This window comes from Camelus bactrianus, chromosome 31 (assembly GCF_048773025.1).
Source record: "Camelus bactrianus isolate YW-2024 breed Bactrian camel chromosome 31, ASM4877302v1, whole genome shotgun sequence".
In the NCBI taxonomy this organism is placed as follows: domain Eukaryota; kingdom Metazoa; phylum Chordata; class Mammalia; order Artiodactyla; family Camelidae; genus Camelus; species Camelus bactrianus.
In genome coordinates, this window is record NC_133569.1 from 11,634,388 (window position 1) to 11,645,473 (window position 11,086).

Here is an 11,086-nt window from a genome sequence, read left to right on the forward strand (position 1 = left end):
TCGAGCTGCCCTCGACGCACACAGAGCGGGCGTAGGAACTTGCTTTTAGTCTTGTTGCCCAAGAGAAGACAGAAATGGAGAGCTTTCAGGGAATGGATTTTACAGGCTTGAGATGGATAAACTAGGGAACACAGGGAGACCTCCGTGTGAGCGGGAGAGGGTCTGTTTTCTGTCCCGGGAGGAGGGCGCTGCCCTGCGAGGCTTGGTGCGACGGTGGGGGGCCCCTCCGTGGGGCGGCTTCACTCCAGCCTCTCGGCTTGCCCAGCCCCAGCGTGCCCGGAGACACCACCTGTGGTGGAAAGTCACTCCGGGAAGAATTTCCTGGAAGTTCACTCCAGCGCTTCCCCTAGAACCCTGCCTTGCGCTGGGGTCACCCGCATCCCTCTCCTTCCCTGTGAGCTCCTGTGGGTGCTGGTGCCTCCTGAGCCCAGCTCTTGACGTTGCTCGGGCCCCTTGGTCATCCACAGCACACAGTCTGGCCTGGGAGAGGGTGGTGACAACTTGAATCCAGTGTGTCCCCAGTAGAACTCAGGAGCTGTAGTTGCTCCTCTGCCTGCTGTCCCAGTGTGGTGAGTGGTACCCCATCTTCCCAGCTCTGCACAGCACAGTTACGGGTGCTACCCCAGACTCCTTCATCTGCCTTCCCTCATCATCCAGCCAGGCACCGGGCAAGTCCATCTGACCTCAGACGTCTCTGGATACCGGCCCTCCACCTGTCATCTTCCCATCGACCTTCTGGAAGGATCCTCTCTCTCTGTTCCCTCCAACCCATCCTCTATGCCTCCCCACACTTTTCTTTTCAAGCAAATTACATATTCAATATGTCTGCTAAAAATCCTTACTTGGATTCCTCGTTCCTTTGGGAAAGTCCAAGTTGTAAGCACGAACTGGCCCGTCTGCCCCTCCAGATTAGCCTCTAGCCAGTGTCCCTTAATGTCCTGATTGTAGCCAACCCGAATGACTTGCACGGTCACACCTCCATGTTCTGTAGTTCTGTGTCCCTCCTTGTGCCTTGCTCGCTCCTTGGCAAACTCACATCTTCAACAGCCGGTTAAGGCCGGGTCTCCTCTGACCTCCCCCAGGCAGCTCCCTCTTGGGCACTTCGCCTGTGCCATGTGCTCTGTCTGTGTTTGACCCTGACCTTGGTTTATTTGCCTTTGTCTCCTCCCCTGCACTGAGGCAGCGTGTCCGCCCAGGCGCCTGTCCAGCCTGTCTGTTTTTGCTCTCGGTCCTCAGTAAGATTTTACTTAATAAATGAATGATAGACTTACACACCTGTGCAATATTGAAAGCTCATTAATTAAAAAAAAATCTTCATGAGGATTGTAAGTCTAGTGCACAGAAAAAGTATCACAACCAAGCCCCAACAGATACAATTTTTGGGATGGTTATGCTCCTTTGCGTCCTGTACCTGAAACTTCAGATTTGACCTTCAATCCAGTGAATCTCCTTCAGCTGCAGAGGTCAGGGAGCATTGGTGAGCCAGTCTGGGGTCCTTGTTTATCAGTCCCTGGCTGCACACAGCTCAGCATTGTATTGCTAATTAATCCACAAACTGTTGTTCTCTATCCTGGTTTCCTTCCCCAGTGTAGTCATCATAACCTTCTAATTAAATGGTTACTCCTTAGAACAGATTTTGTTTTTTCCTGTAAAAGTCTGGCACCCAGGGAGGGCAGACAAACAGGTTAGCAATGAAGGTAATTCTCCCAGCTCTACCAGCCATGTTGTCTGCTGAGAGCCTTTGTTGCTGAGTGTGACGGCCAGCCACCTGCTTCAGACTATCTCAGGATGTTTGACCCACCCAGACCTCCTGAATGGTGCGGTCCAGGGGCTGCAGCCCCACCATCACACCAAGCCTCGCAGGGTAGCGCCCTCTTCCCTGGACAGAAAACAGCCCTCCAGGTGATTCTGCACACTATGAGAAACATGGTTGTAAGTTATATGGATAAAACAAGAAAACAAACAACAAACTATTATTCCAGACCTCCAAGTCACCCCTGCATTGGTTTTCTCTGGCAGGGAGATCTATGTGTGGGCAGTGTTGGCCGGTTCCAGGGCTGTTACCCACATTTGTGTGTGTGAACAGGCCTGGGCGTGTATTCGAGTGTCTGCGGGATCCAGACAAGCAGGAGGTAAGGGGGCTTCTGTGCTGAGCCACAGAGGACTTTCCTTGGTGGCCCGGTGGGCCTGGTGCGATTCTCCAGCACAAATGCCCTCAACACAGCATTGCAGGACCCAGCTATCTCCTGGAAGATGACAGGGACACTGGGCTGTGTCCTCATTCCAGGGGCCAAGGAAGGAGGGGGTGGGAGAGGACTTGAAGGAAGCAAGTGTTTCTTGCCACAGCATGTGACTTGCTGGCCAAGGAGGCGAGGCTTCTTGGAAAGCTTGAGTCAGTGTTCAGAAAACATTCCCTTCCTTGTTCTGGGTGTAGACTGAGCATTAATGTGGATCCCCTGAGGGGTGTGCATGTGTGTGGTCTGACCAGTTAGCTGCAGCTCACACGGGCAATCACCCAGTGTGGGGGTCATGCCCTCCCTGGACCACCCTCCGAGGTCACCACACAGCCCTGGTTGCCCCCCATCTGAGCCAGCTGCCTGTTCTGGGTTTCATTTGGGACAGTGGCTCGGATTTAGGGACATGGAGTACTGGCAGGAGAAGGGATGGATCGCAGGCATAGGACCGTCCTGAAAGGTGGGTGGGCGTTGATGTGGGAAGGTTCAGGGAGGGACCCTGGAGAGGCTGCCTGGGAGGTGGGGTGAATGCTGGGGGGACCCTTTGTAAACACCTGACTTCACAGGTGTGTCTCCCTGGGGTCCTGGGGAAGTTCTGTCTTGTACGCAGCTTGGCCTTCTGTTCTTTGCGTTTATAGTTTCCTCAGGAAGGAGGGAGGGCCGGACCTCCACTTTCCCGCCACGGGCTGGAGAAGGTCAAAGTTGGGTGACCTGGGCAACGAAATAACAAACACACTGCTGGTCAGCACGTGGGAAACAAACACCCAGAGGTGCCAGGATGTTCTCTGGACGAGGCGGTGCCTGACACCGGCCGGGAGATGGTCTCCAGCTTGGTGGCCTCAGGACAGGGCCTTGCCTGACACCTGGCCGGGAGCCCCCGCACCCACTTCTGCTGCTGCCCAGAAGCGGGGGGCTCTGCCCAGGGGAGTGCCTGCATCCTCGCTGACCGGGCAGGAGCGGGCCGGCACCCCTGCCTGGTGCGCAGGCCCGAGGTGGGCTCAGGAAGTGGAGGCGTGATTTCCCCGCTGCTGGTTCCACGGCTCCCTCTTTTTCAGTGGTTATTGACTAGAACTAAGTGAAAAGGGAAGAAACTTCTGCACTTTATGTTTTTATCCCATGGATGAGGGTGATAGAAACGTGGACATGGGGACGGGGGATCCTGGAGCTCGAGGCTGCGGGAAGCCCTGAGGTACGGCCGAGCTGGGCAGGCAGAGGCCAAGGTGGAGGCCAGGGGGCCCCAGCCCTTTGCGGGGGTGATGGGGACTTAGGGATTAGAATGGGCAGAAGACGCTGGCCCCGCAGAAGGTGGAAAGAGCTGGTCTCATTTGGAGATTTGAGGGGCTGGTGACCAGGGGGCCCTGCTTTACATGGGGTCCGGCTTCCTCTCGGGCCGCCCCCTCTGCCGAGCGGGGCTAGGGTCCTGGAAGGCCCTGCTTGGGGAGGGGGGCTCCGTAGCCTGGAGCATAGAGACTCTGGTCACCTATACGTGAATCGTCACCACAGGAAATGCTGCCTCGGGGGCTGGAACTTACTTTTTTTTTTAATTGAAGTATTTATTTACAATGTGTTAATTTTTGGTGTACAGTGTAGTGATCCAGTTATATGTGTATATCTTCCTTTTCATATTCTTTTTCATTATAGGCTATTACAAGGTACTGAATATAGTTCCCTGTGCTCTGCAGTAGGTCCTTAGATTAACATACAGAAACGTGCTGCATTTCTTTACAGTAACAGGGAAAAATCAGAAAAGTTAAAAAACTATGCCTTTTAAAATCACATAAAAAAATAAAATTCTTGGGAACAAACATGACCAAGGAGGTAAGAGACTTATATGTGGAGAACTACAAATGAAGGAAATGAAAGATGACTTTGAAAGACACTTTTCACAGTTTTCCTTCACTGACCAGCCACACAGGGGCTGACGCGGCCGAGGGAGCCGGCTCTCCGCCTGGACCACACCTGCGTTTCAGGTGCGCACAAACTCAGCTGCTTCTCCTTAGCAGTTTTTCAGTCAGATTTATAATCAATGCCAGTAGTGGAATTCTGTGCTGAAACTGGGGTCTGATCTACACGTCGCGGCGTCGTGGAGGCGGGCACGGCAAAACACAGAGCCTGCCGATCCCTTGGCAAGTGGGAAGCAGCACCTGGACTTCCGCCTCTGTCTATGTGATGCTGATTCCACTTTTCTTTCTGAATGAAGTGTTTTGGGTCTGTAATCAGCACGTTGCTCCCTGATTTGGGTCAGCTGGCAAAAGGCAGCCTTGTGAATAAATCCTGGATGTGTGTGTGTGGCCGAATTTGTGAACGTGTTTGCCGATGCAGGTTGCTAAGTGGCTGTTTTTCCAGCACCGAGGGCCTCTCTCCTGTTATAGGTCAGCATGTCTGCTGTTCATTTCGACGAGCCTTCCCATTTGCCTTGACAGGAATTCTGAAAGTGTCTCAAAAATCGTCCATCCTAGGATCTGAGGAGTGTCGTGGTTGTATTTATGAACGAAATGGGCCAGTTGGCTTACACTGAACACAAATTATGATTTGCTGCCCACCAGGGTTGGGTGGAGGGTCAGGTGGCTGAGAAGCACAGCTAAGGATTGCTGAGGAGTGTGGTGACATTGGTGGCGGCGACGGCAGCAAACGGAGAGGGCTCTGCAGTCCTGTCTTGACGTGACTGATGTCAGTGATTTGTAATTCCCAGCGTGTGCCGTGGCTGTAGTACTAATTAAAGAAAATGGACCAGCAAAGCAGCTGGGCTTCAGGAATCTCTGGCTGGTACATGAATATTACATTTAATTTCACTAAGAGTCCACTACTGCTTATTCCCTGTAAGAGACACAGGAGTAATGCTCCTCGGAGCAGAACTGCCCATCACCACTTGGCCACTTACCAACCTGGAATTCCCTTGGTGTTGGACCCCCTCCCCCAGGGCACCAGGCGAGAGGAGAACCGGGGACAGTCCTGAAGGTGCTGGCACTAGCAGAGTACATCAGGCTGGCCGTAGAGAAGCCACTCCAGGACGGCTTGGAGTTGTCAGATTCTCGTGTGTGCCTCCCAGGACTCGGGGGCTGTGGTTCTGAAGGTCCTAATCTGGTTTTCTGTCTCTTCTTTTCTTTTTCTTTTTCACATTTAATTTTTTTTATGGTAGGATAGTCAGTTTACAATGTTGTATCAATTTCTGGTGTACAGCATAGTGTTTCAGTCATATATACACATACATATATTTGTTTTCATATTCTTTTTCATTATAGGTTACTGCAAGATATTGAATAGTTTCCTGTGCTAAACTTGTTATCTATCTAATATATAGTAGATAGTATCTGCAAATCTCGAACTGCCAATTTATCCCTCCCCACCCCCTTTGCCCCCATGTAACCACAAGTCTGTTTTCTATGTCTGTGAGTCTGTTTCTGTTTTGTAAATAAGTTCATTTGTGTCTCTTTTTTTTTTAAAGAGTCCACATGTAAGCAATATCATATGGCATTCTTCTTTCTCTTTCTGGCTTACTTCACTTAGAAGGACAATCTCCAGGTCCACCCATGTTGCTCCAAATGGCATTATTTTATTCCTTTTTATGGCTGAGTAGTATTCCATTCCATATCTTCTTTATCTAGTCCTCTGTCAATGGACATTTGGGTGGTTTTCATGTCTTGGAAATTGTAAATGTGCTGCTATGAACATTGGGGTGCATGTGTCTTTTCAAATTAGAGTTCCCTCTGGATCTATGCCCAGGAGTGGGATTGATGGGTCATATGGTAAGTCTATTTTTAGTTTATTGTGGAATCTCCATACCATTTTCTCTTATTTTCACTTGTAGTGACTCTCACACTATTTATTTTTCTTGAGTTTTGCTGGCTTTCCTCTCGTAATGTTATGGGAAGACTCAAGAGAAGATGGCCGGGGAAATGCAGGAACAAGTCTTTGCTGAGACCTTTTAGGAACAGCAAGGTCCCTGGTGGCCTCCCGTCCAGGATGGCTCCCAAGATCGCATGCTGAGAGGGTTGATTAGATTTATTTCTTACAGGATTCTGGCTCAGGTTTCCTTATTTTTTGTTTTTGTTTGTTTGTTTTTAAATCGACGTAGATTTTACACTGCTGTGTTAGTTTCTGGAGTACAGCTTCGTGCTTCAGTCACACATACATAACTGAATGCACGTATAGTCCTTTTCATTCTCTTTCCTGTTATGAATAGTAGTTGTTATCTAACTTGAAGTATTGAAAGTGTGATGTGACAGGCAGGTCAGGAGCACTGAAGTCACATAACTCGAGCACCGCCAGCCTTTAGACCCGTTTGTGAGCTCTACGCACAAGTGCATTTAATTGTAAAGAACCATGTTAAGAGGGCAGTATTGCTACCCCAGCTTCCCCGAAAATGCCCCGTCCCGGGTCCTCCAGGGCCTCACTTCCTCTCAGCGGGCAGGGCCTGGGGGCCAGGAGGTGGGAGGCCAGAAGCACAGGGTGATGGGGAACTTCTGGGATCTCCTGGTTCCCCTGGGCCTGGGCTGTCCTCTCCTGTCCCTGTCCTCAGGGCTGGGGGTGATGGAAGAAGGTGGTGTCGTTTGCCTTCATCTGCCCCCAGGTTCCCAACCCCTCATGGTGGCATCCAGTTGAGCCCAGCATTGGGGCCAAGGGACCCTCTCAGTCCTCCCCTCCCGGTCCTCCCCTCGTCTCCACGTCCCCGAGCACAGGTGGTGACCAGTGGTTCCTGGAGCTGGGCTCTGTTACCCCGCCCGGGCCTCTGGAGGCTCCCGGTGTCCTGTGGTCACCCTGGGTTTCCTTGAGCCCCTCAAAGCCCATGAGGCCCGCAGCCGCCTGCGGTTCATCATGTGCCCGCAGCTCGTCATCAGTGGTGTTCTGGGACCGAAGGCGCAGTGTTTCTGCTCCATTTGTGTGAGTGCACTCTGCACCTCAACCTTTCCTGTAACGACAACCTCCTTGATCTAAGTGCCCTCAGGGTCCTGTTTGTAACCTGCTCAGGGACAGGGCTGATCACAGCCGTGCACGGTTTATCCCCAAACCACCTGATGGTTTAAATGCCAGGGGTGCGGCTCAAGTTCAGGCCCAAGTTCCCGGGGTGGTGATGGCTTATCTGACAGCGAGCTGTGTTGCTGATGGTGCCACCGAGGGCTTCAGGTACAGGTTGGTCCCTGGGGCCCTCTTGCTGAGCAAGGCTGACTATGGGGAGTGTAGATTCCATGGGCCCCGTGAGTTTGATGTTGTCTCACTTAATGACACCTAAGATTTCCCAAGGAGAACCCTTCCCAGCAGCCCGGCGTCCCTGATGGCCAAGCAGCTGACTCCACGTACTGAGTTAGCCAGCATCAGTCTCCAAGTCCTGCTGGTCCTGCCAGCATCCCCGGGCCGGCCCGCCATGGAGGCGTCTCTTCCTCAACCCATGTGCTCCTACCATTGCAGTTGCCTTTGGTTTACCCCATCCCATCCTGGTCCTTCCCTGACGTGTGGTGACACTGTGTACGAGTGTGTGCACTGGTGTGTGTGCCCTGGGGTGTATGCATTGGACTGTGTGCACTGGACTGTGTGCACATTTCCCATCACCTGCAGGGCCATCTCAGCCTGACTCCGTGTGCGTTCTGCTGGGTTTGTGCCAACTGTGCCCGGAGGGGTGACTGACACGGGCATCCCACAGACCGGATGAGCCCTTCTGTGTGCTGTGGAGAGAGTCCTGACCTCCCCAAATTCACATGTTGAAGGCTGACCCCCAAGGTCACCCCAAGGTGACTGATGGTCTTAGGAGGGGTGGGAAGTAGTCATCAGGTCACCAGGGTCGCGCCCTCCTGCTGGACCAGTGCCCTGATGGGAAGAGGCAGGAGAGGAGCTCTGTGTCCCCCACTGAGGACACAGCCTGGGGCAGCTGCCTGCAGCCAAGGAGCCAGGTCATGGACTCCCCAGCCTGCAGATCGTGAGCAGTAAAGTCTGTATTTTGTTACAGCAGCCCAGGCAGAATAGGACAGCGTGTTTCCAGAGACATTTGTCCAGATCACAGTCTCTGTCTGACTCCCCCCTTGTCACCCCCCCAGGCACCTTCCTCATCACCAGGAAATCTTCCTCCACTGTTCCCACCAGCAGACGGTCCAGCTCCGTACCCCCGACCTTCAGTAACTCGTCCATTCTCTCTCCTGATTTTTATTAACTGAAATTTGAAATGTGCACCCCACTTGATGTTTTATTCATGCCGCAGTGCATTTATCAGGCTCCTGGAATTTGTAGACTGAAAGATTTCTGGTTCTGTTATTAAAAAGAACTCTGATACTTAGGCACGTGAAATTTTTCTGAAACACAAGCTTTTTTTTTTCTTTTCCTGAAATACAGTGTTAACCACCTGCGCTGACGGGCAGCTGTGTGCAGCTGGGCTGCAGAGTAACTGGTGATGAGTGACTGGGTTAGTGATGTCCAGTTGGCCGTTCCTTACCTGGAGGGGGAGCTGGCGGCCGTCCTGTGCTTTGATAATGTTGTCTTTTGCTGGGGATGTCTGTGCAGTCATATAGTTAGGATTTTTAGAAGGCTCCTGGGGACCTAAGACTCTGTAAGTCTCATCTCTGTAGCAAGCTTTGTGCTCCTTGAAGGCAGGAACCTTTTCCTTCTCACTGCCAACTTCCGGCTGCCGCAGAGCCATGCCTGTTAACCACCAGCTAGTGAAGCCAGAGGTTGTCGTACAGCAAGTAAGTGGAAGAGAGGAACTGTGTTCTCTTCCTATACCAGGCTCAGCAGATATTTTGAGCGTAAACCCACTACTTACCATAATTATCATATGGGGTTTGCCACTTTAATTTTTAATATTATATAAAATATATTTTAAATATTGTAAAAATGACAGTACTTAATCTTCATGAAAAGTTAAAAGTAAATGTCAATATTTTTTCTCCAGTGGATGAAGACTTGAACAGTTTTAATTAAATGAGACAGGAGTTTGCAATATGAATTAGTGACGGGCTTCACATAGGAAGACAGAATACATTAAAAATCTTAATGGGAAAGTCAGTCTTTAAATATACGACGTCCCCCACTATGACTTAGAATGGTCTCCACAGCATGTAGTGTGCAGAAACGTTGGGATGATTAATTCACTCACTACAGACGTGGGGTATCTTTTGTATTCTTGCAGTTAATTGAATGAACAGACTTAGACAACATTATCCATGCAACTACAGGCCATAGTACGATTAAATAATAACGTGTTCGTAATTCCTGCTCAATGTGAGATATGCTGGGATTTCTCGGCAGATACGGCTCAGAATCAAAACGCTGCTGCGCCGCCCCGCCAGCTCACCGTGAGGCAAGCCTGCCACCTGCCGGCCGACGCTCGTTACTGCTGCCTGCCTTTCGGGAACCTGGGCCTTTTTCATCGCAGCGAAGGGCTGTGATGCAATCTGCAGGGGTTAACCGCAGGGACTTCTGAGATCCCCAGGCCATCATGAATGACTGAAGCTTGGCATCCTAACAGGTGTCCTTCCCACAAGCCTTTCCTGTTTATTCTTCTGTCCTGACGACCATCGGTGGGAAATCCGGGGCTGCAGATTTCTGGGTCTGTGATATAGCGACTAAGCTGGATTCAGGCTGCTTTCTCCAGAGCAGCTGTGTGCCACGGGCCCCTCTGTAAGTGCCACCAGCCCTCCTGCAGAACCGCGCTCCTCTGCTTCTTCTTTCTTGATCATGTCTCTCTCTCTCTCTCTCACACACACACACGCACGCACACGGGGAAGCCGCCATGTCCCCTTGGAGGACCCCAGCCTGGGGACACAGATCTCGAGATGCACTGACTGCAGGCCTGTTCTGCACGCCTGGGGGCCGAGCCCTGCTGTCAGGGCTTTCCCACGTGGTTTACGCTGACGACGGGTTTATGTGACCACCTGCTCTCCCTCTGTCGTGACGCTGCAGTGACTGGGTCGGTTGTGCAGACACTGTAAGAGTGACCACAGTGAAAACCCTGGACAGCCGGGCCAGGTGAGCCTCCCTTGCTGACAGCAGGTCTGCACGCTGCCCCCATCACTGCTGAAGGAACTGAGCCCCGTGGAACCACGGGTGGGGGTGGGGGCGGGGAGCCTCTCAGGCTATGGCTGGATCCCCCAGACTTGGCCCTTCGCGATTCTGCTCTGACTGTGAACACAACTCCTGGGTCCCCCGAGCGCAAGGGCGCGCTGGGAGGCCTCCCGCTGCAGAAACTGGAAACTGCTCCGGCTGCTCTCGGCTATGAACGTTTATGATCACGGATTCTATGGTTGGAGTGACGGGACACGGAGGCGGAGCTTCCAGGAAGGAACCAAGTCCAACCCCGCAGGGCACGGCTCTGCCAGGACCAGGAACCGCTGGGCCGGGAGGCAGCCCCGGGAGTGCCACCTGTGCCCATCTCCACCAGCTCTGCGCCGAGCCCGGGTGTCCGGGTGACGGAACCCAAGCCGGCCTGGTGGTCGCAGGGCCGTCTGCAAACCAGGCACTTCACAGCCAGAGCCCAAAGACACAGCCAGGAGCCCGGCGTCTGCCAGGGAGCCGAGCCAGCGTCAGACACGTCGTGTTACCCAGGACAAGCATCCGGTGTTTCTGGATCCGGCCAGACCGCCTCCCCGGGGCCTTGGGGAAACTCACGAGGAAACCGCAACAAGCATGTGCTGCCTAATACTTCATGGCAGGGTACTGTCGCGGGACAAACGTGACCAGGGCAAGGTAATCTCGCGGGACGCAAGTGGCCAGGGCAGGGTAGTCTCGCGGGACGCACGTGACCAGGGCAGGGTAATCTCGTGGGATGCACGTGACCAGGAGGAGGTAGTCTCGCGGGATGCAGGTGACCAGGCCCGGGTAGTCTCGCGGGGTGAACGTGACCAGGTGAAGGGAATCTCGCAGGATGC